This window comes from Malaclemys terrapin, chromosome 7 (assembly GCF_027887155.1).
Source record: "Malaclemys terrapin pileata isolate rMalTer1 chromosome 7, rMalTer1.hap1, whole genome shotgun sequence".
NCBI classification, from domain to species: Eukaryota; Metazoa; Chordata; order Testudines; family Emydidae; genus Malaclemys; species Malaclemys terrapin.
In genome coordinates, this window is record NC_071511.1 from 87,088,512 (window position 1) to 87,105,329 (window position 16,818).

At 41.9% G+C, this 16,818-nt stretch overlaps 1 protein-coding gene across 2 annotated transcripts in view; it reads right to left on the reverse strand.

The window, feature by feature from the left end:
• PALD1 (phosphatase domain containing paladin 1) overlaps positions 1-16,818 on the reverse strand; it is a 186,358-nt gene that overhangs the window by 158,665 nt on the left and 10,875 nt on the right. Inside the window, exon 1 of one of the 2 annotated variants that reach the window (XM_054034021.1) lies at positions 12,032-12,378. The exons of the other annotated variant lie outside the window; for it this stretch is intronic. The gene's annotated coding sequence lies outside the window, so the exon portion shown is untranslated. Of the gene's footprint in view, positions 1-12,031; positions 12,379-16,818 lie in introns of those variants that run through there. 2 annotated transcript variants of the gene reach the window in all.

The following is a 16,818-nucleotide window of genomic DNA, read 5'->3' on the forward strand; positions in this document are numbered from 1 at the left end:
CTAGCTGCTCTATGCCAACAGGAGAGAGCTCTCCCATCGGCATAATTAAACCACCCCCAACGAGGAGCAGTAGCTATGTCGGCGGGAGACTGTCCACATCGGTGCTTCTGTCAGTGAAACTAATGTCAGTCTGAGGGGTGTTTTTTTCCACACCCCCAATCGACAAAAGTGCTAGTGTAAACAGTCTCAGATGGTAAGGGCTTGATTCTCCTGTCATATTTGTGTAACTCCACTAATTTTAGAGGAATTACTCTTGAATTAAACTGGTTTAAGGGAGGCCAGAATCAAACCTGAAGTTGTATCTCAGACACTGAAAATGGTTTGTTGATTCAGCCTTCCCTGCACAACTATTTATGGTAATAAAAGGTCTATCAAGTACATATGACCACAGTTGCTTTGTGGTTTTTTGTTTTGTTTTGTTTTGTTTACTAAAGTAAATCAGAATTGAGATCAAAGTATATCAGAAAAATCAGTACAGCGATATTACAGCAGGGTAGGTACCCAAAAAGCCATCTTGAGATTTATGAGCGAAATTCACTCTTCCTACATAGAACCTGGCCTCCTCCGTACCAGGGGTGAATCTCACCCTTGTGCTCCAGTAATCTGGATATGCTGCATATATATTCAGAGGCGCCTCCTCTGACTAAGATGCTTTTTCCAGGCTGCCCTTTTGTAAAGCATTTATCACCCATTTCAAATCTTCCTTTTTAAGCAAAGGTCTGGCACTATGCCAGAGATGGTAAAAAGATGTTTTAGGAACAAAACTTGAATAGCCCAGCAACAGAACTTGGGCGAGACCTACTTTTAGTTGCTGAACCACTTCACACTCTAAGAAAAGAGATCAATAAAACATCACTAATGACGACTAATACGATCACAGAGTCCCTAATATCATTTTACCACTTTTTAATGAAAAAGGAGGTAATATAAAATGACATAAAACCTAATTTCATACTGGTCTTTTAAAACTCTTTTCTTCTTCCAGACCCTCCTCTTTCTACAACAAGGCTTAGAAGGACACTAACTTAATTATCTGCCATTAACACTGTTTGCTTATTTGCACAATGCAAAGACACTGCCCAGTTTCTAGCCATTCAGCTTCTAGTAAAGTGCTGCAGTACTTGAGTTGCGGAGTCTACAAGGGAATTTGCTTCTTTTAAAAATCCACTTTTTCCACTGGTATTATAAACCAAATGTACATAGAAACATTTCTGTCATGCTTTAGATTTAGTTTTCATAACACTTCAATCTATGGACAACCTAAATTATAAATCAAAGATGGAAGTTATGAAAATGAGATAACACCTACTGGTTAGTAGAGATTGCAAGGGCATCTGATTGGCAATGTTGATAATCATGTTGACTTTCTGTCACATAAAGACAATAGCGTCTACAAACAAGATGGAGGACAAGATACAACCTTGTCTAACACCAGTGATCATATTAAACCAGTCTGTTAGTTCCTAGTTTATCTTTACTGCACATTAAACATTCGGATACAAATTCCTAATAATTTGAATGATTTTGCTGGGGACTCCACAGGTGCATATGATCTGCCACAGGGATTATCTACCTGATCAAAAGCCTTTTGAAAAGCCACAATGTTCAGGGCTACTGGCAACTGCCATGCACTGCTTTGCTGTACAATATTATGCAAGATGAAAATCAGCTCTACACAAGATCAATTTGTTAAAAAAAAAAAAAAAAAAAAAAAACAGGTTATTTTCCAAGTCTGCTTTCTATGTGCACTCCAAACACATCACTATATCAGGATCCTATATGTTACCTCTCAAACCCTCTGCACTGGTGCCCTATTGAAGACATAGTCCAGTCTGTAATCACTGCCCTGATATCCCAGAGCTTAGAAAACTACCTGAAAAATCATCCTTCCCTCCACAACCATGGCCTCCCAGGAGCTCTGTTCCATTGGAACAACTCAATGGTCAACCAATAGGGGAATTGTCACAGGAGCTAGGCCTCCCCTCTGGAATCCATCTTTGAGGTAACTGGCCACAGACCTTTCCACATTCAGAAATAATGACAAAACTCAGCTCTGAGCCTTAGCTTCCCCCTCAGTAAGTGCTTCTCACAAACAAATAAAACAAAAACCACTAAACTAATTGAGTTATGTTCTCCTCCAGGATAGGAAGAAACAGAAATTGTTATTCCTATTTTAAAATGCTTGAGAGGTGCCAGATACTGAGGTGAAGGCCAAGGGGCCATATAAATACCTAGATGGACACTACTGCAGGTGGCCAGGGAAAAGGAAGGAAGACAAGGTAAACACTGATGTAGAAGAAGGGGATAAAGCACAGGCAGGATATCTAGAGCAGAAAAGAAAACAAGCTAAGAAGAAGTTACATTATGGGCCAAATTCATCCCTGATATAACTAGGCTGAAGAAAATGGAGTTTGCACAAAAGGATGAATTTGCTCAGCAAGTAATTTCTGTTTAGAATTTGTCTACATGGTGCCATAGTGCACACCAGCAGGGATTTAAGTTCTAATATGCAACAGGCCTGTGTAGACCCTGCTGGCATGCATGGCAAAAGGAGCAAGTTTTATATACTTACCATCTTTAATGCTAGCACAGCCTGGGTCTACCCATTAATCACTTTAGGGATCATTATAAATCAAACCACCATTATGACCCCAATAGATATTCCAAAATGGGCTCTGAGAAGCCAAGAGGAATACCATTCATGCTAGTAGGGCTAATGTTAACTATTAAGGTGGGGGGGAAGGAATAAAATAAATAAATACATACATACAAAATCCTAAATTGTTTTCATTAGAGACAAAACAAACTGTCCTGGTCCTTGACAAGTGAAAACCAGCTTTCATAACAGTTTGCTTACCTCAAGCAAACTGTTATGTCTCTAGTTCTCGTCTGCAGGAAGTAAGTCACTCTCTTTCAAAGTCACTTCAGAACCACAGAGTGAAACATCCCCAATGAACTTTGCTGTCTATTGTCTTCCCCCATGTGAACTGTACCCAATTATCTGTATCCAGCTCCACTTGGCTGCTGCTCTTAATGGGTTGGATTTTTTCTTCTTGGTACACTGCAGTAGTAACAACAGTGGTACATGAACTGCAGTCTATTTGATTTTGGACAGATGTCCAGTTGTTGTTCTGGGTTCAAAAATATTTCTGCAGGGCTTTGTTGTATTAGGTCAGAAAAAAAGTAGCTGTACATCCTTGGGACCTCTCCCTTAGAGAAGGGTATATCCAATAGAAGCAAGCTATTAATGTGCAACAATTATTACTATTGGTATTATGGTAGCGCCAGGCTACCCCAATGAAAACCAAGGTCTTATTTTGCTAGGCGCTGTACAGACACATAGGAAGACTGGCCCTTGCCCGCAAGAACTTCTACATTAAATGAAGACAAGACACAACTGGTAGATGTAAAAACAATAGGAGAATGGAGATAAGGACAACAGTTACAAGATCACAGAGAGTTATAAATGGCTAGCTGTGTATACAACTTGATAGTTCCAAGGCATTTTTGAGAGAGAAAGAAATTAAATGAAGATATATAATCAACCACCACTTGCCTTCTTCTTTTCCTGTAGGCATCACGGGGGGATTAAGTTAAATCTTTGTGTCTGCAAATATCAAATTGATCCATTGAAACAGTTCAAAATTCTACCAACCAGACCACTATAGATATCAAACATGATTTGACCAGATATTATGCCAAAGTCTTCAGATAGTTATCTGACTTTGCTGTTTAATGGATTCTAGTCACCTGAAACCAATAAAAAAAAATTACTGGTGCAATAGACATTTGAAGATACCGTTTTTATTTATAATAATGATAGCACTCAGCAGCCCCAACCACAACTGGGGCTCCATTGTGTTAGGCAACAAACAGACCCATGCTCCCTGAACAGTGCAGCTTACGATGTACAAGCTTGGGCAAGAGCAAGCAAGCCTGTACTATTTTTGTCCTTCTACTGTACTTTTTATGTATTAAATCCTTTGGATACAGAGCAACTTTCCCTGCACAACATATTTATTGTTGGATCTGCCTTTAAATAGGAAACTGTAAACAGATAGACTGAAAAGAAGTCTCATATTCACTGTACAGTCAGCTGAAAGGTATGGTAATCCCATGAGAAAAGCTGCAAGAATATGTAGTGTCTTTACAATTCATGAAATCCTCCAGCCATTGTCTTGTATTCTGAGGAGAAAGTTTTAAAAAGACTCAAAACTACTTTGCAGAATTCTAAAGCAGCAAGGGCTAGGTCAGACACACATACCTCACCTTAACTGTTTTTTAAGGAGATAGATGTCTGACATTTGGAATCCTGACCCTGCTTCTATTGAAGTGAATGAGTGTTTTAACAACAACTACACCTCTACCTCGATATAATGCTGTCCTCGGGAGCCAAAATCTTACCGCATTATAGGTGACGCCGCATTACATTGAACTTGCTTTGATCCACCAGAGTGCGCAGCCCCCCTCCCCCGCCCCGGAGCACTGCTTTACCGTGTTACATCCGAATTCGTGTTATATCGGGTCGCATTATATCAGGGTAGCGGTGTACTTCAATGAGAGCAGGAACAAGCCCCTATATTTGAGTTAAGCTTTTAGTACTTTATAAATGAATCTAAAGACACACGCATCATGCTTATGCAATGCATTCTCTTTTGAGTGTTACCATCCCAAGACATCTAAGAAAGGATATAAAACCCACAATAGGACACTAGAAATAGTCTAGACTCCAAAGAGAAAATCTTCTGTCAAAAATGACACCCCTAGAACATCAAACTCCATCTGCATTTCTTTAAACCAAGTCATTTGTTCATTCTTTCTGCCAACATAACTTCAGAAAGTTTAAATCTATTTCCACTCCAAGTTCCATTGCCTCTTCAGAATTTGTGGCCCAATAATATTTCCAATCCATGGGATTCCATCAGGGTTTTGAGAGAGTGAATCATGTAAAAAGCTGCATGTCCACCAGTTTAGCTATGCTGCCAAGGACTCCCTTTTGTCAGAGGGAATCCAAGACAGCAGCTGCTGGGGAACATGTGCAGATTTTGCAAGCCACTGGTCAAAGCACCCACCACCCCCAATCATTACTTAGATGGCAGCACTATAATCATTACTTCAGTTGCCAGGCAGCCTACTGGCTAGACCATTGGTTACCCCTCCTTCTCCCTCAGGTCCTGGCCCAGGGTCCCGTGTCGCTCAACCCCTAAACAAGGGAGATGGAGTTTTCTCCCAGCCGTGAGGGGGGGGGGGGGTTCAGGGCCTGTTTTCCTGGTCTGCTCCCTATGCAAGTCCTTTATTTTGGGTGGCCCCGCTTAGTTCAGTTCCCCACAGTTGGGGCTTATCTGTAGGTTCCCCTCGGCAGAGGAGGACTCACTTGCCTCCAGTGGCTGTGTAGGCAGGCAGGTTGCTGGTCTGTGCCTTCAGGCAGGCATACAGATAGCTCCTGCCTCTCCGCCAGTCACCCCTTGACTGAACCAGGCTCCCTTCTTTTCCCCCACACTCCAGGCTTGGCATTGACTGCAGGTATAAGGAGATGGGGCTAGCTGAGCCCGGAGGTTTTCTTCAACCCCCGCTGTGCCTGGCAGCAGTCTCTCTGCTCCTTCACAGGTGTCCTCAAAGTGAAACACATTTCCTCCAAGAAAATGCTATTTAACTTCTTAAAGCAATCATTAGTGAATGACAACAAATATCCCTATTCCGCCAAAAGCAACACTACACTAGCTGGCAAGGGAAAGGAAAAGAGACTAGTTTCCTTTTGCGGATAAAGCAGACCATTTTACAGAAGATCATGCCACAGTATGGCCCTGGTTCTTCCTACATGGAGACCAATAGCACAGGCCAAAATAAGAAGCTAGATGACAGGAACAACCCTCCATTAAAATGAGTGGGGTTTTTGACCTAGAGAAGAGGAAACACCCAAGCAAACCCAAGTGCTAAGTGCCAGCTAAGGCAACATGAAAAGCTTGTGTACATAATATTCAGCTCAGAGAGCCCACTGCGTATGAGAAGATGCATATTTGGAAACTGAAAGCTATGATTTTGTTCTATTCATAGCTAACCACCACCTCCCCTCCTGATTAGAAAGTTCTGAAAGCAACAAGGTGGATCAGTTTACAAGCCACGCATGGTCTTTCCACATTGCTGCAGCGCACACAAAAGACAGTTGTTTTTAAACTGGGTTCTTACAAGCCACACCTTTTGCAAAACAAAACAAGTTTCCTTTCCTCCCTTCCCCATCTTTGAATTCAATATGGGGACAATGAAAACCGACAGTCTCTCTCTCAGCACTTTCATAACAAGTTGTTTAGGTGTATTCAAAACAGTGAAACTAGTTTGCATGAATGTCTCTGAGACTGAGGCCATTTCCACAGTTCAAGCCTGTAGCAGTGCCCTATCTATGCCATTGTAAGTTCGTAACATAGATGTAGACTACAGCAACAGAAGGGGTTTTTGAATCATTGTAGGAACTCCACCTCTCCGATCAATAGGTCAATGAAAGCATTCTTCTGTCAACCTAGCTGCATCCCCACCAGGCATTAGGTTTGCATACTATAATGCTCCTGCGTGGATTTTTCACACCCAAGTGCGGTAGCTATGTTGACTTACATTTTAAATACAGACCAGGCCTGAATAGTCCAAGACCCCCAGACAACAGTTTCCTGGCTTCCAAGGAGGAAGGTTCCCCACTACCACATCACTCCCACCCCAGGCTACAGCCAGGGGCATTAAAAGAACACCCTCAACCTGAAAAACCACAGTTTCATCCAAAACTTTGTACCTCTTATTTACCCATAAGATCTTTATAACTGAAAACAAAGTTATTTTCCTGAAGTTCCCCCCCCCACTCCAATTTGTTTACTTTGTGCATTAGATACACTTCGCTGATTTGTTGGTGGCAGACTCATGCGCTACACTGGAAGGAGCTCCCTTGCACACCAAGCCACATGCTCTGCAAAAGAGTGTTAACCACTACCAACAGCAGCACTAGAGCTGAAACTGAAGCAGCGGCAAGCAGGCATGTGTACAGAGAGAAAGGAAAGAGTTGGGGGGGATGGGACAGAGGATGTACAATGGAGAGGGGTACCCAGAAGAACTTTATGAGCACAGTTTGGGGGCAGAAAAAAAACTTCTGAACGTTTTAATTCTTTAAATAAAACAATAAAACAACGCTCTATGGAAAATGTATTTATTTTTAAATAAATCAGTTCTCCCCCGCCCTCTTCTCCCTGTCCCCCAAGACTGAGTTCACGATATCCCTTTTAATACAGGATGCACCATTCTGCCCCTCAGAGGTGTTCACTTAATTCCATTTGATTTCAATGGGACTTACATGCATGTATGAAAAAAGCAGGATTTGACGCCAATGACAATCACTAAGATTTCCATAGGAGATTTGCCTTTGTGAGGAATTTGGGATTGGTTAAATGAGGCATTCCATGTAAGAAACATTTGGGTACCTCAGTGCCTCATGTTCCTCACACATCAGGGGATGCACAAGTCTAGTTGCAACCAAAGTACCAGTTATGCTCCTCTGAAATGCTGGTGTCCCACTGCATACAGGCTGCAACAGAAAACAGCTCCAGGATTCGACTTGTGGCAGCTTATGGTGGTTTCCAGCTACAACACAAAGCATGTACAAAAGTACTGCAAACTGCACTCCTAATTGCATGCCAAACCTTCTTTCTTCCCCCCCAGAAAGCCTTCTATGTGTCTGCTGTCTTATGCTTAATTTGTGATAAGTTGTGCAATAAATTACCATATCCTTTCCACATACATGAATTTAAGACTCCCTGCCATACACATGTAACTACCTAGAGTTCTAGAAAAACTAATAATATTCTATTGCATTTCTGAGAAATAGTATGTGATTGCACAACTAATGTAATACATATGTATTAAGGGGCAGAGTTAAGGTTGTGCATGCAGTCTTGATTGGCATTTCCTGACTTGGGTGCAATTAACATTCTCTTCACACCACAGGTATGGAACTGACGATGTATCACAGTATCCAAACACTACATTTGGGTTATTTTATAACTTTCTTTCACTAAGTTTAATGCCCCCAATTTTCTTGCCTTCCTCCCCATCCATTTTGATAGGAGGAAGTGGGGATTGGGTCCTCTCTTTCTTCTTCCTCTAAGTAAGGGGAGATTCAAGCAGCTTCTCATTTCTGTGACGGGATGGGTGTACACAGAGCATTCCTGCACTGTTTCATGTGAGTCAGGCAGGAATGCTGGTTAAAGGGACACCATTGACTTAAATAGAACACTTCTGTCTGGAAATTTCTTAGCTACTGTTGTAACAAGTGCAAGTACAAGGGCAAGCGGAGAAAATATTTTTCTCCGTTTCTCAGTGTTATTGTGTGCATTTGACAGTACTTTGCGTACAGCCATTTTCACCATTTCCCCTGTAAGGTGAGTTTCCTCTTTTCTTTGTGTGAGGTTTTCACACAGCAACAGGGGAGAGAAAAACTACTTTTAAAAACAGAAACATGTGATTCCAAAGCCACAAAAGTTGGCAGGGGTCTGGGGGGGGGGGGGGGGGAGACGTAGGACCTGAAATTACCTATATCTCAGTTTTTAAAAACTGACAAGATTTCATATGGACTGTGTCCCTTTAAAGCACCAAACTGGTCTCAGGAGATCTGGGTGTGACTCCCGGCTCTGTAACAGGCATCCTGCACAACCCTGGGCAAGTCATGGGGATAATGACTGACACACACACACACACACCCACCCATAAAGCTCTTCTATGGAGGAAAAACACTATCTAAGAGCTAGGTATTATTTAGGATCTGGTTTTTCAGAGGTTCTGAGTACCAACAGTCCCCACTGGCTTTGATGGGGTTAAAAACCAAGCTATTTTTCCTCGGTCTTCATTTACTCCTTTGCAAAATGAGCAATAATATTACCTCTATCTCATAGGGATATTGTGAAGCTTAATTTACTAGCGCTGGAAAAATGCTCTAATATTAATGGATGGGAGGCATTGGAGAAGTGCAAACTATTACCAACAGCAGACCTACAGATAAAGAGAGCTGCATGCCAGGCTCTATAGAGTCAAACAAGGGTCACAGGTTGATTCCCATTAGTGTTAAGAACCTCTCTGGCAGGAATCAAAGCCAGCATGATGAAATTAAACTGGAGACAAATAAATTTCAATGGCTGACTTTGTTTCTTCATCTTACAGTCACAAACATCTGTGGCAACTAACATCACAAAAAGAACAGGAGTACTTGTGGCACCTTAGAGACTGACAAATTTATTAGAGCATAAGCATATATGCATCCGAACAAGTGGGCAGTAGCCCACGAAAGCTTATGCTCTAATAAATTTGTTAATCTCTAAGGTGCCACAAGTACTCCTGTTCTTTTTGCGGATTCAGACTAACACGGCTGCTACTCTGAAACCTAACATCACAAAGTGGTCCATTCTTAACTCAACATGCAGGATGCTTCAGCACCACAACCACCTGTACCACTAACCCCCTAAGGGCCTGGTTCTACTCTCAGATATGTGGATGTGTTGCCTATGTGATCACATACATTGTTTAAAAAAAAGAGAAAAAAAATCAACTATTGTGCACATGTTGATTTTACAAGATGTGCAGCAATGAAGGTCTATACATCACAGAGTCAAACTGGTTTCTGCATGTTCTCACTGAAATCAAGCAGATATAAGGCAGTGTCACTCTAAAGAAAGAGAAAGTCAAATGTATACACATACAGTATATTATTTTGATTTGATGCCCTTTTTTTTGGTAACAGCAGCACTCATTTTTAGCTTACATGAGAGACTTGTCCCCTTCTCTCTCCAACACATGGACATTTTTTTTCCAGACAGATGGAGCTGAACATCATCCTCGAAAGCTAAAAATATTTTCTGGTAATTCTTGCTGTGTTGGATGAGGACAAAAAAAACTGGTAGACTTGGGAGCACTGGAATGCAAGAGTATGTGCGTGTGTTATTGCAAGAAGTGTGTTAGAGCAGGGCATATTTACAGTGGGCTTCTACAAAGCGTAGTTATGACCAGGGACGGTGTTGTTAAATACCATGTAGATTTACAACAGTGTCTACTGTACAGGGAAGAGTTTATTTTTGGGGACTGGCTGGGTTGTGTTTAATTTAGTATGTAAGAAATCAGCCTGAACAGACAATTGCATCACCAAGGCAAAAGCTCCTAAAGTGCTGTCATGTTGTTTGTGACTTAAAAGCAACTTTATAAAGTATAAATTTTTACAGAACTGAAGCCTTGACACCAGCACATGTATACAGGGGTGTGCAGTGCTGTTTGTATGGGTGGGTGTGTCTCAGGCTGCATGTCTGCAAACGTGGGTGAATGTCTGTATGCCAACTGTAGAGGTTAAGAAAAAACACATTTCCTATCCTGTAATGCAACTGTTATCACGCGACTGCTTTAAAGTATCAACACAGAGTAGCATGTTAAGGGCCTGATTTTTCAGAAGTGCTGAACATCTACAGCACCCACTGACTTTCAACTGCAGTTGTGGGTGCTTAACACTTCTGAAACATCAAGCCCAAGACAAACCCTTTGATTTCGGTATCTTAAATTCATGCTATAAACCAAAAATAAAAGGCATCTATTTTCTAGCCACTCTCCACATATGTCAGCTCTGTTAACATTAATGGAAGTAACAGGTGCCTTAGGCACAAAGAACTTGTACCAGGCTGAAGGACTTGAATTATGAGAATGCCAGGCCTCACCAACTGTACGGTACCAGGAATGAAACTAGGTATCTTGTGTTGTATATCTACCCCCAAGGGACACTACAGCCCACAGAAAGACCAGTGTATATAGTTAAAAACACAAGCTAACACAACATCCGTTTTAGATTGAAATGTTTACAAACTTTAAAAAGTAATCAAAGGTAAATGGAACACAGAATAATTAACATTTACACAGCACTTTTCATCAACACATACAACTAGCTACGTAAGTGTACACACACACACACACACACACCTTTCTGAATTTCTATACTTTTGTTTTCTGCATCTCAGACAAACCTGTGAAGATTCTCTCCCCCAATCCCTACTGTCTATCATTCACATTTTAATCTCCCTGCCATTCCCAAGGACACATATCATAGCCACCACCATCCTTCTAAGGAGGAAAGGATACAGTTCCCTTCAGAGCCCATCAAAGCTGCTCCGTAAAACATTCAGCAAGGCACTTTTGGGCAACACAGAGAATTCCCTTTCCATTCCTCACTCCAAGGAGTAAAGTCTGCTGTCCCCACAGCAGTATTTTGTTTTTTACATAGGCAGAAGCACATTATAAACCTGATGGTCCCCAGTGCAGGAAAAGAAAGACATTAGAGCCTTATATTGTATTATTAGGCCATCCTCTCAAAGAAGCACTAGTTACCTGGGTGCTTTCCTGCCCCTGCAAAAGAGAGGAGCAGAAATCTAAATATTTCTACAAACAGTAGGACAATAACTACGATCTCAGAAGGACGAGACAGGAAAACTCTCAGTCTCATACGTTAAGATAGAAGATATGAAAGCCCTGTGCTTGGCATAGCTCACCCATGCTGAGAAAGCAAGGAAGAAAATCATTCCAACATCAGAGACTATAGAAATAATACCACGGACAATGGAGAAGTAAGGGGAGAGAGAATTCTGTTGACAAAGACCAAACACAATAAGAAAGCCGAGTCCATCTGAAGTTGGCAAACAAGACCTAGTTAAGTCCCAACTAATCTCTATTGAAAGTAGCACAACAGCATCACAGGAAACATTACACATACACAATTCTCAATGTGAGGTGGTAGCAGGGCCGCCCAGAGGGGTGGGGTGGGGGCAAGTGGGGCAATTTGCCCCAGGCCCCCAGCCCCGGAGGGGCCCCCACGAGAATATAGTATTCTATAGTATTGCAACTTTTTTTATGGAAGGGGGCCCCAAAATTGCTTTGCCCCAGGCCCCCTGAATCCTCTGGACGGCCCTGGGTCGTAGGGGGTTCAAACTCATCCAAAAGGAGAAAAAGAACCTGCATGGAGCTGCTACAGTACCTGGATTCCAGCAGCTCCGGAGGTCATTCAGTTTCCTCTTTGCTGTGCTGGAGGGGCGCAAAAAAAAACAAAAAATCCCGTAAAGCTCAGAGCTTCAGAAAGCAGTTTCCCCGCACAGATTTGAACAGATCCTCTCGCTCTCCTTGTAACTTCTCAGAACAATCCATTGAGGGCTGCTATGGCGACGAAGCAGTTAAACCCATCGTTCTGGGCTGATAGAGGAGCCAGCAGGAGAAGCAAAATCTGTAATAGTTTGTTGTCAGTGATCAAACCCTACTCATTGCCAGCAAAAAAAAGCACCAGCCAAGCAACAGGCGCTAGCTCATTCGCCCGCTCTCTCACTCTGTGAGCAGAACAGCCTTGACTGTCTGTGTGCTGGAGGATGTGGGGGCGGACTTTAAAGAGGGCCAACTCCGTGGGCCTCTCTGCCAATCAAAGGCTTGGGACTCCTGGCAACAGCAGCACACAACCTAAGTGAGTGCAGTACATGGGGACTGCTGCAGCAGGACTAGCTCAATGCAGGCCATGATGAAAGAAAGGCTCAAAAGCAGGAGGTCTTCTTCCCACCCCGACCCCTACCCCCACCTACTGGGCAAGACAGCACTGCGCCTTACTGACAAGAACAGCTGTCAAGCGATTTTAGTCTCAGTTAACATTGAAGTGTAGAGTCGTTAATGTTTGATATTTAAGCTGTTCGATGTTACCTTCTTTTTATGCTGCCCATTTCAAGGGGCTCTCAGCTGCCCTTGGATTAGAAGGGGGAGAGAACAAGGGTAATAGGGGTGGGGAGCAATAGCTATTTGTCTCTTCATCTGGATCTCCCAAGTGCTTGGAATCTATGAACTGCCCAGATCAGCAGTCCCAGGGTGGACAGAGCAGCCTAAAGCCAGACTCTAAATGGTAAAAAAGAGGGAAAGGGTCACAAATTTTTTCACTCCTGCAATGTCAAAGGCACTACCTGGCAGCTGCACACTTGAGTTACAAACTGCAATTTCTTACCCATTTAAGCATAAAAAATGAGAAGACAGTGATCAGAGCATGTGACATACACAATCCAGGCACTGGTCTCAATCCAACAGTGTGAAAATGCTGTTTTGAGTGGGAAGCTACCCCACTGATTGTATTAGAAAAACAAAATTATTCCTTCCCCAAATGCACACGTGCCCAGCTTGAATTCCGTAGAATGTCTGAAGTGAGCTTATTCATGAGGTTAACAGTTAGAAGCTTTCAAATTGGCCACTTTTTACTACCTTTTAGAGCATTTATTTAGGTCCTGCTGGATCAATTTGCTGAAGCTAGAAGTGTCATGCTTACCACACATGGATAAAATTTACACCACACAGTGACTTCACTTCAGCCTCACTTGACCCACCCTCCACACTTGCTTTCCTTCCCTCCACACCTCTCCTCCTTTAACATCTCACCTCCCTTCCTACCCATTTATCTAATCTTCCTCTAACAAATTGACACCTAAAAAATAGATACACAAGTTTTTAAAAAGGCAAACAATCATGGAACTATCATGCTCTTTGGAAACCACCACACTGTTCACTCTACTTGTATGTTATATTCCTTTCCCCCACCCCTTGTCTATCTTGTCTATTTATACCGCTAGCTCCTCAGGACAGGGACTGACTCTCATTCTATCTTTTTATAGCATCAAGCCCAGTAGGGGCCTGATCTTGGTTGATCTCTAAACTCCTCCCATATAGGATCTGTGAATTTCTTTTTTTTAAGTATTTACATTTTTCATCCTAACTCCTTCCATTTATACCAGGGCATTTGACCACAAAGTCAATTTACTGCAACCAGGAAAGACATTTTATTACAATGAATTCAATGCAAAATGAATCTAACTGAGATTTACAGGGTCCAGGATAAATCAGGACCCTCTTCCTCTGCATCATTCACTGCAACCACATCCCTTCCTGCTGGATGTCTCACCTACCCCTTGTTTCTACGCTTCCTTGTAGTTTTTAGAGTCCCCAGCCAGCCAGACACCCACACAGATTCATTTCAATTCAATAATACTTCACTGACATGACAAACTATATGAATAATGCCAAAGCATGAGCCATACAGAGTGCTCCACTCTCTCTATCTGTCCAAGATAGGGCAATACGCCTAAAGAGAAGCAGTCCCCCTACAATCTCTCACTTTTTTCATTAAGTTTGCACCTTGTAACTGTACTCAATGAGACTACATTAACAAACAATAATTTGGGATCAAATTTAGAGATCCACTTCCCACTAGTACTGTCCACTTCATGCCAAGATGGAACCTGTGGTCAAACTCCATTTCTGAATGGTGCTGTCTATGTTACTTAGGGCTGCAAATAGAGACGATTGCTCACTAATCTGTTCACCATTACATGGGTCTCTGTTTTCCTTTCAACACCCTGGAAGTCTACCACACACACTCTTTATATCTCCAGCGTCTCAGATCAGCTACCCGAATGGTTGGTGACTGCAGGAAATCTAGGTTCCAATACAATGTTAAGTCTTCGCTCCCTGGTTTGGTGGGTGCACAATACATTGCTTCTACAGAGTCAATACTGACAGCTGCTATGTGAACAGCTTCTGCTAGCTGATCAAAAGATGGCACAGCGTGGGAAGGAGAATGCTCACCTGCTACAATGGTGGTTGCCTAAAGGCAAAAACAGAGCCAGCACTAGGCATAAGCAGAGTAAAGGCTATATTGCTTAGGGCCCCCAAGCAGCAAAAGTGGGCCCCATTCACTTTTTTAATATGTGTTGTTTGTGGATGGGCCCCCAATGGGCTAGCACCACCTATGGGCAAAAATATTATTAGAGAAGCAGAGTGATGGTTCTCTCAAAATGAAAAAAGGTGGAGAGAACCTCAGGACTCTGTCTGGACTAGATTTAATTGTACTGAAAGAATATTTCAATGGCTGAAGGCAATCACCACACACACACACACACACACACACATTCCCTACAATTCCTGAGGTCCTGTGTGCCTATACAGGGAGCATACTGCATGGTGCCAGGGAACCTTCACACAGAGGAGCCAAGTAGCCATCTCTTCTCTCCCCACCATGCCCAATTGCAATACTCTAGCTTCCCTGTTCTCCTTCCTCTATGCTTCCCATTTAATGGAAAGGCAAATAGCAAGGCTGTCCCTATCTTGCATGATAGAGGGAAGTCACATTCCTATGGAACCAGGTTTTTCCCCTGTACCCTACGAAGTCCTAGCACCATGCCACTTGTATCTTGCTGCAGCTTACTATCACCAATTATAGCTGATTCACACACAAAAAAAAAAAATCTTTAAGTTTTGTTTGTTCTCATTTAGGGTTTTCTTCTTGCTTTTACTCCTGCCTGTGTGACCGGGGTCCCAGTGGGGGCCAGCTGAGGTCACTCAATTAGGATGAACTACAAAGAATGGGGCAGATATCCACCAGCTTTGGGGATTATCTTCAATACTTAGATTTACCAAGCCAGCATAAAACAGCTTCTTTATTACCTCACTGGTTGTCCAGAAGCCAACAACACAGTTCCCTTGAAGTAACCCAGCCTCAGGCCTTCATCCAGATACCCAAGTCAAATATAATGAAGATTTCTGAAAATCTGATTTTATCATATAAAAGAAAAGGTTCTACCAATCCCAAAGGATCGGACACATTACTTCCCAGGTTAATGGATATTCCAGATCTTACCCAAATACACTCATGCAGCCAATTCTTATTAACTAAACTAAAATTTATTCAAAAACAAAAGACAGTATGGTTAAAAGATTAATATACATACAGATATGAGTTCAATTCTTGAGGTTCAGATTCATAGCAGAGATGGTGAGCTTTGTAGTTGCAAAGAGTTCTTTTAAAATGTAGTTCATAGGTTAAAGTCCATGTCCAATATCATATCTAGGGTGTACCAGCTTAACTGGGATCTCATCTTGCAACTCAAACTTCCCCTGACGAAGCTTAAGCAGATCTGAGATTAAAAGGATCAGAACCCAAGGATCTTTTATACAATTTCAGGTCTTCTTTGACAAGTTGGAGTCCCTCAGGGGAACAATAGGCCCTTATTTCCTAAGCATCCATCATTATAATTATTCACACAGATTAATTAAGGCAATTTATCCATCAGGCAGTCTATCACCAGTAGTTAGCTATATGAATTAACATAAGACAATCACCTATTCCTTCACCATTCACCGATGATTTGCTATACATTTCAAAGAGAGATGAATACAGAGATATCCCATGTTTACACTATATTTAAATGCTAGGATGTTCTTTTCATCTTTGAATAATCAGAATACAGAACAGACAGTGACTGTTGATTACATTGTGACCACTACCCATACATATGTAAAAACATAAAAACATAAACGTTATCTTCCCACTTCTTTAAGCTTTATATTTGAGTCATTTATTTTGCACAATGTTTAACCCTTGCTGGCTATACGTCACAAACTGATTTACATTCCTTGTCCAACATTTTATTTTGACTGCAAGTTCTTTGTGGAAAAGATGATCTAGTCTTCTTATCTGTAAAATGTCTAGCACTGGTGCTATATAAATAATAACCATCATCTCTTAAATGGAAAAATATTATTTCAGTGATGGCAAACACTGGTGAGCCACAGACAGGAAGGGTCAGTGATGCAAAAGACGGCAAATAGGAATGAGCACTAACCAACAAGAACCTCAGCATGGCCAGGCAGAGTTTCTTCTAATAAATAACAGCAAGTGAAGTATTCAGCACACTCCACATCTCCGTCTATTCTTATGATCCTGGCCTACGAAAGACAATATGATCT